Source organism: Pungitius pungitius, chromosome 21, assembly GCF_949316345.1.
Source record: "Pungitius pungitius chromosome 21, fPunPun2.1, whole genome shotgun sequence".
Taxonomy (NCBI): Eukaryota; Metazoa; Chordata; class Actinopteri; order Perciformes; family Gasterosteidae; genus Pungitius; species Pungitius pungitius.
Window position 1 is genome coordinate 14,864,039 of NC_084920.1, and position 12,472 is coordinate 14,876,510.

The 12,472-nt window shown below is 48.0% G+C and overlaps 1 protein-coding gene across 3 annotated transcripts in view; it reads right to left on the reverse strand.

Moving 5' to 3' along the window:
• Positions 1-10,257, reverse strand: part of LOC119212913 (thyroid hormone receptor alpha-B) — a 54,408-nt gene extending 44,151 nt beyond the window's left edge. For all 3 annotated transcript variants that reach the window (XM_037463783.2, XM_062559898.1, XM_037463782.2), the window contains exon 1: positions 9,713-10,257. The gene's annotated coding sequence lies outside the window, so the exon portion shown is untranslated. The remainder of the gene's footprint in view (positions 1-9,712) is intronic.
• Positions 10,258-12,472: the final 2,215 nt, after the last annotated feature.

Genomic DNA, 12,472 nt, shown 5'->3' on the forward strand with positions numbered 1-12,472 from the left:
GTCAAGTGAAAAAAGAAATATCTGTATTTATTTAAAAGACGTGCAGACTGGTGAAACGCGATCCCCCACAAAACACCTTCCTGCCGTGATGGGGGGGGGGGGGGGCGGGGGGGGGTGCTGCTCGGATGTGTGGTACATAACGGGATCCGATCTCCGTGGCAACGGCGGTCGGGTTACTCACTCCACAGGGAGCGAAAGGAGCGCCAAATCCTGCAGACGGCCGCAGATGTCCCACGGCCACTGATGCGTTGCGTTGCCAAGTCAAGGATGACGTGGGAGGAGTCTCGGGAGCTCAACAGAAGGAAAAACCCCAAAGGAGGTGCAAGTTCGACTTTCATGTGACCAGCTTACCTCTAAAAGGCTTAGTGGTCTAATCCTTTAGGCAAATGAAGCGTCTAACGCCAGGCTGAGGCCGGTGTTGTGATATGAATCTGGTGTCTGCTCAGGAATGCATCGGCAGGGGGGAGAGGTTTTTGGGTACGAATCATCTTTCTTGGCTTCTCTCCACCTTTCACGCGACACGTTTTCCCCACCTCTTAGAAGGCTTCGATCGGAGCTTGTATTTCACACTCATAGCGTCAGAACCGACGGAGCAGATGTGATACTTGACAGCCCCGCCCTGAGCGCACGGCGTGGTAAAAAAAAAAAAAAAAGGTGAGAGACGCACCGGGGAACGTGTGAACGTTCGTAGCCGTGGCGACCTCGGACTAGGTGCACATGTGCAGAAAGTGCACCTAGTAAACTGAACTCCATTCCACTGGGCGTCAACATTAACAGAAACAAGCATTCAAAAAAAAGCTTCGAAGATGCATTGCAGCAAAAACATGTCTTCACAGATACAGCAGAAAACAACATAATAATAAGCCCTACATGTAGTTATGTGGGGAATGTTATGCTAACAAGTTCAAGCTAAATGCTGTTTCAAAGTCCATTTGTTCCAGCTCTGATTGACACATTCGCACTGACCACATCCTTCCATAATGACAGCATGTGTCTTTGGATCACTGGATACATTCTACCCCCCCCGTTGCATGTTTCTCTGGTGATCAGCCAAGGAGCACCACGCCGCGCTCACCTTTCCACCTGACTTGGCGGGAGGGCACATATCGGGGGGGCCACGCCCCTCCTGCACCGAGAAGATAATGAGCCAATTCTTGTTCTCGAAGGAGCCCAGGCGCTCGACGGCGGCGTTATCGGGAGAAACAGGGACAGAGGGGCCTTTTAACGCTCTGACTCACAACTTCTGCTGCTTCACTGATCAACGTCTGCAGATAAAACCTGCAGCCTTTAATGAGTCAAATAGTGCAGACGTTTTCACACAGCGAGACTCTGTAACAACTCAGATCTACACGGACTTCCTCATTTCTCTTTGGAGCACTCGGCTTTACTCCAAAAAACTCGTCATCCTCTTCAATCAGTTTTTGAAGACTATTCTATTTCAGGGTGGCAAGTTAGGTTCCTTCTGCTTATATTTGGACGACATTTAAGATGAAATAAACCTTTTTAAACACAGATGAAAATAAGTGTCCTCACGTTAGCTGGCGTCTGGTTCCTTGAAGTGTGTCGGGCTGTTTTGAACCTGAACGCGACGTTGAAAGGTGTAGAATACGACACGTAATGGATCAATCGCATGAGGCCGACTAGAAATACTTCGCCTTTCTGTCGAACACATTGTGGCAAAAGAAAAATAGACAAACGGCCCAGAATACAACATTATTTTTTTTAAGGATTGGCCAGACAATGTGGCTGGACAGAGCCTGGCTAACCTTTAATGCTAAGGCTGCAGGTTTGTAACCTCATTGCTAGATTTTATCCAAAAATAAATGACGAGGCGTTCTGTCTTGTCTCTCATTTTCAATAATAAGAAAAGTTGCCTCGTATTCAGGATGATGAGCTGTTTACATAAAGCCCCTCTTTTAAAAAAAGCAGAGGAGGCATGTTTCCTGTAACCACCCGGCTGCTGGTTTCACCACGCGGAGAGTAAACAAACAAAGCCGTTTTATTCTTAATGAAGCATATCCCCCCCCCCCCCCAGAGCATGGGTATGCCGACCAACGCTTCCTGTTGTCAGGTAGCAAAGCTTAGTCTTCACAATGAAAAAAGGAAATCTCTCCTGTAAGATAACACTGTCTCCCCAAAACTAGACCCCAGCGTGCATTTGCATGTTTTAAATATAAATCAGTGCACATGTCACATGTCTGTGTGTTAATGTGTGTCAGCCTAGTATATACAGAGACACGTCTACATCAGTCATGTCAGATCAGATGAGGGACTTTTTGGGGAGGGGGGGTTCGAGGCACTACACACAACCAACTGTCCTTCTGGCTTTTTAGGAAATCATTCCGTTAAGGTCGAATCCGATGCAGTGTTCCTTCATGGCTCTGTGTAAAGAATGAGTCATTTCCACAGGAGATTAATTCAGAGTGTGCTTTACTTTCAGAGCAACCTGCAGGTTTGCATAGTTTAAAAGCTTAGCTGTTACACGCAGACACCCACACACACACACAGACACACACACTCACACTCACGCTCAGAATGTAACTGAGCCAATGTGGAGATTGATCGGCTGGGCCGTGTCCAAATTAAAGCCCATCCTCTGCAGACATGCCGAGCATAACAACTCTCCCCCTCTCTGCACTTTTTCTTGGCCGGTAAAAGTGACGAGGGAGAGAAGAAATATAAAGCATGGGAGAAAGAGAAAGCAAGAAAAGTAAGAAGAAGAAAGTGCAGAAGAGAATGAAACCGAGGAAAGGAACCGGGTCTCTGATGTCTGACCCATTTTCTGCTCTCGCTCTCCGGCTCTCGCTCTAGTTTCCTTCCTGCCTCTAATCTACAGTAAAGGACCTCTCTCTCTCTGAGTCACTGGAGAGGAGCCACAGGACCCGGACGTGCACACACCGAAACACAAGAAGCCGCCCCCCTCCCGACGTACAGTGAGCCTCCATTTGATATTCTCTGTGTGGGCTTTCATGGAAATGTGTGCGTTACTGGGAGACATGCTGGCGTACTGTACGTGTTGTGCTCCCGATAATCAATTATTCACCGGCTGGAAATACACTGGTGCTCTTTTCTAATTATAAAAATGGGTTCACAGCTGTTACATGCCAAGACATTAAATACATATTTATTACATTTCCGAAGGGCCTGAAATTGAGACGCATTAGGGCCGCGATGAGGGGTTGACTCAAGTTTAATTAGAGGCTTTAGGGGGGATGAGGGGACGTGTCCCCTGGTAGCATTGCTGCACATTAACGTTGTGTTCACATCTGTGTCACTGAACTCAATCTCCACCGAGCTCCACTGTCCCTACATGCTCAAGTGGGGCCACAGAGTACCATGTGCAGGCAAAAACCAAAACCAACTTCATTTAAGGAAGATATTTCAAAAACCTGAACAGAGAAGAAAACGTGGGGTAACAGAATGAGCCTCCAGGACTGTTTGCTTCACAATAAAAGCCTCAGTATTCCGTTGAACCCTTTTAATGTGACGGATCGGCAGTAAGTAAACACGGCTCGGTGAGACTTGACACTGCATTTTTCACTGGGGATCCCTCGTGCACGTGGAGGCAATACGAAGATTTACACACCTACGACTATTAATAGGAAGGCTATTAAGGAAAGTGCTGCTGCTGAGAGAAAAAAATGTTCAAAACGCAGAGTAATACTGCATTAAATCTCTGACTAAAATAATAAGACTGCATGGCTACAAAGCACTTAAGTGAGTGAGAAAGATATGTTGTCTGTGTGAAAAGACCCTTTAATAATCAGACTAAAATATAAATCAAAAGGAACCTGACGGATGTTAAGAAGCTCGGAAATCCCAGTGTCAACGTTTAGGGAACTGATGAACTGCTGAATGCATTCACATTGAGTGGGATGAGCCGCGCACAGCCAGTACAGTAGAGCTGACATGCTACAGAGAACCTGAGGGGAGCGGGGGGGGGGGGGGGGGGGGGGGCAAGGGGTCACCCCCTCCTGTCTGCCAACACACTCCAATTTAAAACACACACAGCCTTACGGGAAAAACAGAAGGAAAAGGAGCGGGCTGTAAACGTTGTGCTTTTACATGAATCAATCGCAGCGAAACACACAACCCGTGAATCTCTTCCTTTGTGCCAAGTTCCTCGATCTAATTCGATGTGTTTATTCCTCCCCCCCCCCGCCCCCAACCCCCTCCTCTGGCACGCAAACACAAACAGAGTGAGCGCTCCTGCCTTGGCAGAGAGAGCGCGGCTACAGATGTGAGAGTCGGGAGACCGGCTGGAGTCCGTCCAACCCGGACAAGGGTCAGGGACGCGACCCCGAGGCTCAAAGCCTGGAGGGGAGGGGGGGGGGTTCTTTCACAATATCTTCACTAATCATTTTCTCACCACAACAGCATGGATAGAGCGATGCTTTAGATGGATTTGGATGTGTGGAAGCTGTTGGGTTGAATCCTCCAGACGGTTTAGACGGAGCTGTACAAACACAAGAAGAAATGACCCCGAGTGCCTCGGTGTATATCCCCCCCCCGTAAGCTGCTAAGCAAACACAGAGAAAGACCACGCACCAGGGAGGGGGGTGTGTGTGTGTTGAGGGCGGGGGGGTCTGTACGTGCCTGATTGATAACATCTCCACCTGCGTGTAAACGTCCACGAGTAAACAGCACGCCGGCCGCGTCGTTGGCATCTGTGCAAAGGTTTCACGCCCCCCCCCTCCCCCCCCGACGGTATTGCCTTTTCAAGTAAACACATTAATTCATTGACCCCCTGAAAAAGCAGCAAACAGCTGGTCACCACTTGCTCACAGCTGGGCTGCGAGTTAGCTTGTTAGCTAGTTAGCTAGTTAGCACGTTAGCTTGTGGCGGCAGCTAGTGTTGCCACCAGAGGCTCGACAGACTTTGCGATAAATATCGTTTTCTGATCTCGCGAAAACCCTCCAAACAGGCGCAGCTCCACCGCGTGTTGGTGCATCTCTGGTCTGTCGCTGTACCTCCTGCATGTAGCGACATGGTTCTGTGTTTTCAAAGAAACGCAGGAGCCTTTTGCGTGCATCCACCGATTTTTCTAGACCAGCGTGGAAAAAAAGCCTCACGCAGCCCCCGCAAGGCTGTTATTGGTCTGCTCACTGCAGTCGCACATTTCCGGTTTCATAGCATAACAGCGCCGTGTTTTAATCAACGCCTCAAAATCACATGTCCAACGGCTCAAATGTGTGAACGCCACGATGTTTGCGTAACCGGGGGAACCGGCTGTGTGCATGAAATGTGAGGTAATAGATAAAAGAGAAGCTGACTAATAAATAGATTTTCATCTCGCGCTTCCTGAGCGACGCGACTGTTGAAAAGGTTTCCTGTTCCCAGCATGCCCCTCGGCATACCACCGCGCCTCACTTTTCTGTGTAAACCAACCGCACAGACAGCACCACCCCCCCCCCTCCCGACAATACCTTTCTCTCAAAAGAAAAGCAAACAACATAATCGGAGGAAGGAAAGCAGAGGGTCCGGCGTGACAAAGCTGTGGGATGTGGGACGTTGGCTCAGCCGGGTCACCTCCAGTCACACCTCCTCTGACCTCACGGACAGTCACAACACGAACAGGGCTCTTCCTCCTCTGCCTCACGCATGCATCCACACTGGTTGGCCCCAGTCAGGACAGAGCTGAGCTGGGACTCCACCGCTGAGGAAAAGCAGACACGTGACCCGAATCCAGGCCGTCGTCCCGTGGAGGAAGCGGCCCGCAGTAAATCAGTGCTTTGAGGCCTTAATAAGGCCAAAGTAGCATCTTTATTCAATGGGTAATTATAGTGGGTAAACTATAGTATAGAAATACCAGATACTTATTTATTGTTAGGACGTATCTGTACACGTCTTGAGAAACGGACTTTTTTTTATATACAATGAAGGGGTTTATAATCGATGGCTACTAGGGCAAAGTTTTGCAGGAAATACCCTTTTTATGGTTCATCCAAACTGAAGCGCGACACATGACAAAAGCCTCAGATCATCTCAAAACCCTCGTTAGCAGCACAGAGGCCATCGAGCCGGTCTGGATATTAAAGAAGGTCCACTTCTGACCCCCCCCCCAGTTATGAACTCTGACCTGTGTCCCGCACACGAGTAGCCATGAACACTTGGGTGTCGGCCAGTTTGTGGATTGTGCGCTTTTGTGAGCATTTCTTTGCTCAGAGTCATTTATTAGCTGCGCTGACAGTGTGTCGGAGCATGAAGGAGAAGCGGCATATAACATCTATTGTTTGGCCTCTGATCAGATGGGTTTTAACAGCATTGAATGACTACCTTTACTTTTAGGAGGAAGGTCGATTGTGTTCTATGCACAAAGAACCGTAATTTATATTACTGCAAACTGTAGATTTCAGAAGATGATCCAAAGAGTTCATTACAAACCACTTTTCAAACCAAAAGCTCAAACACCCCGTTTGAAGCATGTAAATACACCGATACTGCTTTAGATCTACTGCTTTATTTCCCCATGAATTACTTCTTGAAGGACTTTTTACTTTTTGATTAAAAATATTTTTCAAAGAATGAATAATTTGAGCAAAGGATGATTCTCGATAATGTTATTTAGCATTATTAACAGCCTTAGTGCCAATGACGTTTGATGCCTAAGTAAATCTTTCATTTTCATTTCACATTCTCTCACTGCAGATGCCCACACGCGGAGTAACTCATAACCACACATATTGATTCCTCCTGGGAGCTCTGATTAAACTCTGATTATCTTCTGCCCCCGGGGGGGCAACGATGCTGAAAGTGTTATTGCCGGTTTAATCTCAAATCCACATGAAGGGAACCCCGCCGTACGCCTCGCGCTTATGACGGAGTAGAGAAAAGAAGAGGAGCCACTATCGTCTTGGCAACCAGTTGTTTAATACATCTGCAAAAGGCGAAATGACTTCATTTCTATTCCACCGCATCAAGTAAGGCGCACACAGAGAGAGACACACACACACACACTTGTCTAAAGCTCTCTGATTCACCCTGGAATTTAAAAAAAAACCTCCCAGGCCTCCGTGCCAAGTGCTCTCGTTGATGAAGGGCCAGTTGCGAGTGTAGCCAAAAATAAACAGGACTAATTGTTATGGTTACTAATAGATGTAGGATTATAGTGGTTTGTACTGGGGTTTGTCCAAGGGGTGTTGCCGTACTTACACAGAAACCATTGCACACCTCTTGTCACTCTTTCTTGTTTAAATATGATTTACTTTTCAGACTCAATGGGGATATGAGCTGTTTGAGTCCAGGGGGGTTTATACAGCGGGTCAAAATAAGTACTGAACACGTCACCATTTTTCTCAGAAAATATATTTCCAAAGGAGCTATTGACATGAAATTTTCACCAGATGTTGGTAACAACCCAAGTAATACATAAGTACAGAAGAAACCAAAACAAAGAAGTTCAGAAAGGTAAGGTAATAAGGTGAAATGACACAGGGAAAAAGTATTGAACACATGAAGAAAGGGAGGTGCAAAAAGGTAAACTATCAGTAATTAAAAAGCAATCCAGACCCTTGTCAGTGCAAATTAATATCAGCTGGTTCAGTCCCAACTGATGGCCTACAAAAAGGTCTCTATATAAAAAGGTATATATATATATATTATACATATATTAAACATCTATGAATGCATCCCTGAAGACGTGAACAGGTGCCAACGTCAACATGTGTTCTTCAAACAAAAGACCCAAAAGAGGGAAGCGTACACGGGGCCGAGACGTGCAGAGTCAGCAGAGAAAACATTAAATGAGAGTGAAGGAGATCTCAATGAGGGTAAATATTTAAAAGCCGTGCTTGATGGCACAAGCGGAAACAAAATAGATGAAGATGAAGCTACGGAGTCCATGATCCATAATAAAAATAACAGAATGACGGGCTTATTGGTCGTTAATTGCTAAAGTAATCAAATAGAACAGATTAGGGTATTTGGTAAGTAATAGCATCAATACAACCTGCTACAGCTGGAATATTAAACTGTTGAAAAAGCTCACATGTGCCGATCTATTGGGTCGTCGCCGGTTGAAGCGCAGCTGATTGAACCCTGAAAGTGAGCGGAACCGGCACCGGTTCGGGTGAAAGTGTCGACTGAGCCGATAAACACGGAGGCGTCCGGCGTGCTGCTCATCGGCCGCTGGATGTGGTGCAACAGGAGGATGTTTGTGAGGAGGAGGAGGCGGTGACTAGTTCCGGGCCAACGTGATCTCATTCGCTACAAAAAAACTCCACTAGGGGGGGGGCGCACGAATAAAAGACACGCGATCATCTGTAAAGCCGCCCGGTGCATATCTGATCGGATCTCCGGATGCACAAAGAGCCCGGTTTACATACTCGTGCTCTTTGGGTAAAGATCAAAGATGGCTTTGTTTGTGTATGTTGCTTCTGCACAGCGCCGCACAGACCCGTGACGATCCGATGACCTCTTGTTCAAAACAACCTACAAGTCTCTGGCCGTGCTGTAATCTAATTAGTCAGAACCCCCCCTTCCCCCACCGACTAGTAACAAAATGCCTGAAACCTTTTCAATGAAAGCCGCTCCCTCAGTGCAACAACCTGCCGCGTTGAAGAGGTTCCCGGTGGCTGAGACGCATCAGGTCACACGGCTCAAACCGACGCACACAAAACGCACATCTAACTGACTGTGTGTCTCCACTTGCATCCTCAGAGAGAGGGGAAAGCGAGAGGAAGGAAGGGGATGCTGGAGAAGCAAATCCCCCCCCCCCCCCCCCCCCCCGGATCAGCCCACTCACCAGACTCGGTTCAGAATAGCTCCTGACATATTGGCCTACCCAGCATGCCCTCTGTCTCTCCAGACCGCTCTGACATCATTATACAGCAGATACAGGCCAGGACATCAGCTGCACAGCCCCGGTTATATAAGCAAGCACTGTGTGTCTGAGCATAAAGCGCTGCTGCCCCGCCATGGGAGAGAGAGGAGGCCAGGAAGAAAGACGGGGTCACAGAAAGAGAGGCCCGATGGGGTGCTCGCTCTAATTCAATACCCGACCCCGGACAGTTATAATGCAGTGCACATTGTACACTGTGTCCTGATATTGATCATTTGTGGCAGGAGTCCATTGAAAGTCTCGGACAATGATTATCTGAGACGAGTGGGTCGTTTGTCTGCACAAACCACGAGGCAATAAAAACTAAAAAAAAATGAATGAGTCTAAATGCCGTCCAGGCTGACTTTGATTAAGAGGGATTTCTTTATTAGACTAGACTACCTTGATCAATGCGATAAACACAAACAAACATCGATACTCCGGGAGAAAACGGGGATCGGGTCAAGTGGCTGAACTGAACTCTGCATCCTGCTCCACCAACTCGTTACGGGTGCATCACAGCTGGTCATCTTGTATCGATCCCGTCCCACCGGCTGACGTGCGCGCGCGCGCGCGCTCGAGAGCTTGCAAGCCACGGATGCAAGTTCGGGGCTCAACAAATCTGACCGCTGAGCAGGTTTCCAATGACAACCGACCCGGGGCCCGCGCGTCAACAGTTATGGCCGCGTCCCAACACGTTCGGACCCCCCCCCCGCCCGCCCGGCCCGCCGCCTCCTCCTCCGCGCTGCATGGCCCGGCGCGACGGTAGCTTGGCCGCCCGATCCGACCTGTCAAAAGCGGCCGAGGCTACCGGGGCTAGCACCCACCAAAACAACAACTGCGCGTACACGCTCACGCGCGCGCATTAACCACGCCGTGGAGGCGGACACTCACCGTGGCTGGGTCACCAGTTTGGGGTTTGATGTTCTTCTTCTCCTTCTTCTTAGAGCATGCGGTCGGAAGTGAAGCGGGGGAAAAGTCAGCAGCGCTTCTCCTCGTGCGCCGGGCTCCACGTCTCGTCCCCCCCCCCCCCCACCTCTCGCTCCGAAAGCCCGGGTCCGCTCCGTTAAAAGCTGCTGCGCGCGGGCTGTCCTCCTCTTCCTCTTCCTCCCTCACTTTCTGGATGTGTGTGTTAGTATTTGTTGTTGTTGTTGTTGTTGTTGTCGTGTGAAACGAGCAGTTGGTTCCCTCTTGATGTGCGTGTTGCCTTCTAGTTGCGTTTGGCCCGGGCTGCGGCGGCAAGCGGGAGAAGAAGACACACAGACACACGCACGCACAAGCACACAGACACACGCGCACGCACGCACACACACACAGACAGACGCAAGAGCACACACGCGCACACAGGGAAAAAAAAGAAAAAGAAACAGTACACGGACGCTCCTCCCTCCGCGTACAGTAGGAGATCCGCGTATTAAAACTATCTACCGCTCTCTGCAGGAGCACCACAGCAAAGCACCGCACATGTAACAGCCCCCCCCCCCCCGAACCCGCTTGCCCCATTTATGAACCCCCTCCCCTGCCACGTCACGTAGTCAATATATTATGTAAATGATTTTATTTAAATAATTTCATTTTTGTATTTACCGACTAAATCTCTATTAAATGACACATTTAAGATTATTGACACATTCTATAACAGCTGATTTTACCATTAGGATCATTTTATATATATACATTTTTTAAATTATTTTAATTTATTTGGATTATAGGAATGATTTTAATCAAATCAATATTTCAGTATAACCCAGTAATTACCGATTTAAGTAAATTTAGGAGGAACTGTACACCTAAAACATGTTTTAAAGCCATAATCTGATGTTATTATTTACAGTTCCTACCAAATGTAGGCAAAAAAACCCCGATTAGACTAGATTAGAGTCGCATCTACGCCAGTGAAACTCAGAATGTTGAGGCTCTAAACAGGCCGCTCATCACCGCGCCGCCCACGTAGCCGCTGGCCGGTTAGCTTGCTAAAGTGTCACCGCTAATTTTACAGTCACAAATGCCCCAAATAATTGATCAATTACCAAAATCTGATGAACCGTAACTCTCAGTCCCCACAGTGGTACGATTCACTCTGAATTTTCTAAAAACAATGTGCATTACTCTGTTGCAGCCAAATTGGATAAACAAAATCATTCCCCTCATTTATTATTCTACGCATGGACTGACAGGAGATAATACTCCCCAGTTATTTTGAAAGGAACCTTTAAAAAGCATCAAATGGGCAGCGCGAGAAGACCCGGTGACTGTCCCCTTCTATGAAGTAGGGTTCAAGGGGACGACTCCCTGCATCCGTCCTTCGGTCTCCAGGCAGAAAACATACTCAACGAAAAACCTGTGAATCCTGTGAATGTGAAACCATCTCCAGAAGTGAGACGTGTGACATTTACATTTGATGCTTTTTAAATGACATTGACAGGGGAGAGAGAGAGAGATGGGTGGCTTCACACATATTTCCATCCACTCAAAGAGGACAAAGGGGGGTTTCACATGTTACACAGCTCTGCCCTCGATTTTGATTCTGATGGACCGCCCTCAATCGCTGCTCTTCGTCATTATAGCAGCCTCGTGAGGAAGAGGAACAGGACCTTTACTGCTGGGTCATCACAAAGCCGTCCGTTTAAGTGTAGTTAACCGTATTCAAGCTGGATAGAGTGTCGGCAGGGCGACATCTTTTGTCAGTTGGGTTAGGGTTAAGTGCTTTATAAAGGGTTAAAAAGGACCACTTAGTTAGGGGACCATAATCGCCCTGAAGGTAGACGGCGTTCCCCCTCGGGAGGAATTATCATTCCTTTTCTTCCTTTAGCCAAAACAAAATGGGATTTTTGTTGCCCATCTTCCACTCGTTCTGTTCATAGGAAACGATTATGTAAAAATGTATGCGATACGCTGCTGAATAGGAGTAGATAGTGAAAACAAGCAGATGTACCTAAGAGGCCTTTTTGCCCAAAACACGTGCAATGATCGATCGTCCAGCGTGCTGCTGGTGCCAAGAGGTCTCATTCATTATCATTTTTACTACAACTTCCCAATCACAAAAGTAATGGAACGACTCCTGAAAGCTGATAACTGAAAGGTGGATAAAATCAAATCCCACAAACAAGAAGTGACCTCACTTCAGGTAATGTGGTTAAGAAGGTCCCCCGAGGCACCCCCCCCCCCCCTCCCCTCCCCTCCCTTCTGCTGCCCCTTCATTTCCTCATCCTTTGCACCCGTATTCCCGACCGCTTCCCTGATTGTGTGCCACTTCCCCCCCCCGACCAGACCTGTGGCCTCTGACCACCACATCCTCCCAATGAAAAAAAACAACAACTTTCAAACGCCTGTTTGGAATGTGATGGACGTAGCAGCAGCAACCCCTGCTCTAAACTTCATGCTGCTTCTGTCCCCACGTGCACCAATTCCCATCCACCCCCCTCTTTAGTCCGAATACAAACAAGTGAGAGGTAATCCAACAAATGGCTGTCGATACCGGAGAGGTTCGCCTCTGAATAATGGATCTCGCCCCACCTGCAGCCCGTCCTCCGGCACCCGATGGAGCCCCCGATTAAGTCCTCTGGTGATTGAAGCGAGCTCAACACCGGGTTGAAGGTTACGTGGCAATTTGTAGTTAATCCGGTGCAATAATCACCGTGAGATTCCTAAACA